The sequence below is a fragment of the Urocitellus parryii genome, chromosome 2 (genome assembly GCF_045843805.1).
Source record: "Urocitellus parryii isolate mUroPar1 chromosome 2, mUroPar1.hap1, whole genome shotgun sequence".
In the NCBI taxonomy this organism is placed as follows: domain Eukaryota; kingdom Metazoa; phylum Chordata; class Mammalia; order Rodentia; family Sciuridae; genus Urocitellus; species Urocitellus parryii.
In genome coordinates this window covers 56,082,736-56,088,072 of record NC_135532.1, presented here as the reverse complement: position 1 = coordinate 56,088,072, position 5,337 = coordinate 56,082,736, and the positions used below count along the sequence as shown (strand labels likewise).

At 34.4% G+C, this 5,337-nt stretch overlaps 1 non-coding gene across 1 annotated transcript; it reads left to right on the top strand.

Moving 5' to 3' along the window:
• Positions 1-3,868: 3,868 nt before the first annotated feature.
• LOC144253442 (U6 spliceosomal RNA) lies at positions 3,869-3,975 on the top strand. Its single transcript, XR_013343287.1, has one exon. It is a non-coding gene; the product is annotated as a U6 spliceosomal RNA (small nuclear RNA).
• The last annotated feature ends 1,362 nt before the right edge of the window (positions 3,976-5,337 follow it).

Here is a 5,337-nt window from a genome sequence, read left to right as displayed (position 1 = left end):
TCCTATTATTATATTGTCCTGGTTTGTTTGGGGCACTTTCCTCCCTTGTTTTTTTCATGCTGTCTATGTGTCTTCCTTTCTTGCAATGTGGATCTGAGATATTAGTTTCTTCCCTATATTCTTGTAGTAGCCGTGCAGATTATCTATACCTCACCTTGATGTTGGGCTTCCAGACCCTGTTGGTGTCCTTCAGTAAATGCTATTGCATCCTGGATCAGGGTCCTGCTGAAGTTGGAGTGGGGGATCTGAGTCACTGGGCATGACTTGATATTCTGCTGGTAGAAAGGGGAGGTCCTGCACCAAAGACTTACAGGCTTACTGAGAGTCTCGATCCCATATGGGCTGGTGTAGGCAGTCTAGGATGGATCTCGGCTCCTGCGGTATCCCACTTGTCAGAAGGGGTCATCCTGCACCAGAGGTTAGGCTCTGATGAGTGTCTGCCCCACAGGGAAAGGTGTGAACCAGGCCTGGGCTCCGCAGAGACTGATATGGGTGATCTGGGCCTTTGGGTTTGACCTCCCACTGTAGTCTGCTTGTCAGAAGGGGTGGTCCTATGCCAAAGGCTAGGCTCTGGTGGTGTCTGCCCCACCAGAGTGAGGGGTGAACCAGGCCTACTGAGAGCCTGGGTCTGGCAGAGGTTAGTGTGGGTGAATCTCCAGGTTTACGTTTAAATTGCAATAAATTTTTAGACTTAAATATGTTATGTATGCAAATTACATAATGAAAGGTCTATAAGTAAAGATAACATAATATTCCACTTTCCTCTGATTTACCACTTTCAGCACCATTTGCTTAAATATAACCTACATTACTACTGCCACCCCAGATCCCTGGTTTTTTGAAGTTTTATCTTTTTATCTTTTCTGTATTTCAATTTTTTTTTTGGTGCAAATTTATTTTTATTTGTTTAAATTCAACATCTTAACCAGGTTCATTTGCACAAGCCTGGAATTCCAGCAGCTTGGGAGACTGAGGCAGGAGGATCACTACTTTAAAGCCAGCCTTAGCAACTTAACAAAGTCCTAAGCAACTAACAAGACCCTATCTCAAAATGAAAAATTAAAAACTATTGGGGATGTGGCTCAGTGTCTGAGAACCCCTGAATTTACTTCTCAGTAACAAATAAATAAGTTGAATTTATTAGATTCCTGAACTTAACTGGCATATTTTCTCAATCATAAAAAATATGTCTTTAGACCTTTTAATACTTGTTTTGGCCTATATCTGTTTGCCTTCCTGAAATTAATTATATTTTAAATCTTTGAAGTTTCCTACACTATGACATTATCTTCTGTATTTTATTTTCCTTACATGAGTTTGATCTTTCTATGCTTTATTCTGTATGATTTCTAGTTATTGTTCAGTACTCTAATTCTATTTTCTCATGGTCCAGTGAAAACTATGTCCAATGAAATTTTATTTCAGATACTGAAGTTTCTTTTTAACCTGTCACAAGGCAGATTCTTACATATCCCAGTTCCAAACACATATCTGGTAAGCTGGAAAGAATAAAAAATATATAATTTATTTTTTTTATTTACTAAAGAGTTTATATAGCTAGTTTTTCTCTTACATAGCTAATACTAAGTATTAATTCTCTTATTTTACAAAATCCCTATGTTCTGTGTACTCTTAATCCAAAATATCAAATATATAATTATATTAAAATATGTTTGCATCACTAAGGATTATGTAAATATTCTTCATTACCATAATCATTTTTTAGGATATACTTTGATGTCATAGTTTATTTCTTTTTATTTTCATAGAATTTAATAAGCTATAGATATTTTATTTCCACTTGCTCCAAAAATCTATTCTATATATTATATCACAATGCATCTTCCCTGATCCAGAAGCATCACTTTCATAATCTTGGTATCTGTTTTATATACAAAGTCTCTAGTTCTAACTTAATCTATTGAATCAAGCAAGTTACATATCTCAACTTTATTAGGGTTCAATTCTGGAAATTTATCTTGTTTTCTTATTTGGATCAAAAATTTCTTTATTTTCCTTGGTTTTCTGTGTTGATTTATGTGTTTTAGATAATTTATAAATAAATTATTATTATAATAAATAATTTGTTCTCTTACTATTGTAGACTAAGCTGTTATAGGAGATATCTTTTGCCAGTTAGTCAGGCTAGAGATTCTTGTTGCCTCTAAACATTTGTGCAACATTCTATCTTTGTTCTTAGTGTCTCCCAAGAAATTAAAGTGTGAAATTGTGCTGCTGGGCCTGAGAGGTAGAATAAAAGTCAGTCCTTTGCAGGCTCAGCTGGACAGTTTGAAAGTTTAATGTATGTTTCAGTTCTTTTCATCCTTGTAGCTAAGATAAGGGATAGAATTTACCTACTTCCCCTTCTGCCCTCCATCAAAAAGAGGGTCTGAAGCATGTGCCTACACTCTTGCTCAGACAGACTATTCTCTTTCAACTTAAGGACTAGCTTTTGAACATTAGCATGTTTACAAGTCTTCTCTTTGTTGTCTATGGTGTAGGAGACTCAGGGGTATAAATTTCCATCAAATCCTAAAGCTAGGTGATAACACCTAAGCTAGATCTCTGAGTGGAAGAGGTAAAATTTGGAGCTTTCTGAGCATTTAAAAACTACATCTAGGTAGAATCTGCAGATCTGTATTTATTGCTTGAACCAGGGAAGAAGGTGTGAGAGTGGTCCACTCTCTTGTTTAAGCAAACAGAAGTCTCACTCTCACCTACTAGCAGCACAAGAAGACTTTTGGTCTGGAATTATCACTGAATTAAGCCAGGAGGAGGCCTCAGAGAATGCCATGCCACCATTTTTGCTGGCAGAGTCCTATTATTTCAAATTTTAATGTTTTAGTAATCAATCTATATTCTAACATATGTAATTAAATGTGAATTTCAGAAATTATAAACATAGTCTGTCAAAAGGTCATCTCCTTGTAGCCAGAGTTATAAATATATTCAGTTTTATGCTCTTAGAGGAACTCAATAGTAAGTATAGCTAATATGAACAGGGAAAAATTAAATTGGTTACTAAAAGATTATGGAAATAAATATCTCAATGTGCAGGAAAATCTATGAAAGCTACTAGGTAACCTGCCAATTCAGCAGGCATAAATTTATAAGTATTGCTTTTTTTGTGATTACAGACATATTTATATACACAGAGTGATGTGAAAAAAAGTTAAAAGAATAACAAGTGAAGACTTAACAGCAAAATATATTGAGAAGGAGAAATATTTCAAAAATAAATTTTAAATAATGCATTTGTAAGTAAAGTAAAAATTAAGGGATTAAATATTTTTGTTAGTGGTATGTGTAATACCACTGATTATTTACCATCTACTCTTTTTGCTTAAACTTTCTTGTACCCTGGTTGTATTCGTGTTAAGAAACTGTATGTATTTTTTTCTTATTATTTGTATTAGAAAAAATAATTTTCTAGAAAAGTCATACAATCAGAGTAATAATAGGAACATTTTATTTCCACATAGTACTTATCAACATTGCTTTTTGCCTTTTTATTAGTTTCCTTTAAATATCTCTCAGTTTAGTAATAAAATATAGAATATATGTTTGTGTGATATTAAAAGAACAAAGGATCACATTCCAGGATATTTTCTAAATTTAAGAAACTTGTATAGAATAAAGCTGAATTGACACCTATCAAATTTTCTTTTATGTTTCTTCAAAACTCATCTAAAATTATATATTCAAAAATCATTAAAAAAAAAAAAAATATATATATATAGATATACACACACACACATAAGCCTACATATATGTATTGGTGGTATATCTTAGTGTTATCCCTAGGTTCAATTCCCAGAATAACAAAAATAGATAAAAGTAAAAATCATATGTACATAAATAATATCTAGTGCTCGCTTCGGCAGCACATATACTAAAATTGGAACGATACAGAGAAGATTAGCATGGCCCCTGCGCAAGGATGACACGCAAATTCGTGAAGCGTTCCATAATTTTTATCAATTTCACAGGGAGATAGAGGTAATAAAAAACAAACAAATTGAAATTCTAGAAATGCAGGAAACAATGAACCAACTTAAAAACTCAATTGAGAATACTACCAGCAGAGTAGATCACTTAGAAGAGAGAACATCAGACAATGAAGACAAAGTATTTCAACTGGAAAAGAACATAGACAGCTCAGCAAGTCTGCTAAGAAACCATGAGCAGAACATCCAAGAATTATGGGACAATATCAAAAGACCAAATTTAAGAGTCATTGGGATACAGGAAGGCACAGAGCTCCATTCCAAAGGAATAAACAGTCTATTCAGTGAAATAATACGAGAAAACTTCCCAGAATTGAAGATTGAGACAGAATCCCAAATCCTAGAAGCCTACAGGACGCCGAATGTGCAAAATCATAAGAGATCCACACCTAGACACATTATAATGAAGATGTCCAACATACAGAATAAGGAGAGAATTTTAAAAGCTGCAAGAGAAAGAAAGCAGATTACATTTAGGGGTAAACCAATCAGGATAACAGCTGATCTCTCAACACAGACTCTGAAAGCTAGAAGATCCTGGAATAACATATTTCAAACACTGAAAGACAATGGGCTCCAACCAAGAATCGTGTATCCGGCGAAATTAAGCTTCAGGTTAGAAGATGAAATTAAAACCTTCCACAATAAACAAAAGTTAAAAGAATTCGCAGCTAGAAAGCCATCTCTTCAAAAAATCCTTGGCAAAACATTACAGGAAGAGGAAATGGAAAACAACATTGAAAACCAACAATGGGAGGTAGGACAGTAAAGGGGGGAAAGTAGTCAAAGAGGATAACAAATCAGGTTTAGTAACATCAATAAACAAATATGGATAGAAGAACAAACCATATCTCAATAATAACCCTAAATGTTAATGGCTTAAACTCACCAATTAAGAGACACAGGCTAGTAGAATGGATCAAAAAACAAGACCCAACAATATGCTGTCTACAGGAGACGCATTTGATAGGAAAAGATATACATAGACTGAAGGTGAAAGGTTGGGAAAAATCATATCACTCATATGGACCGCGGAAACAAGCAGGAGTGTCCATACTCATATCTAATAAAATAGATTTCAAGCCAAAGCTAATCAAAAGGGATATAGAAGGACACTTCATACTGCTCAAGGGAACCATACACCAACAAGACATAACAATCATAAATATATATGCCCCAAATAATGGTGCAGCTGTATTCATCAAGCAAACTCTTCTCAAGTTCAAGAGTCTAATAGACCAACATACAATAATCATGGGAGACTTCAACACACCTCTCTCACCACTGGACAGATCTTCCAAACAAAAGTTAAATAAGGAAACTATAGAAC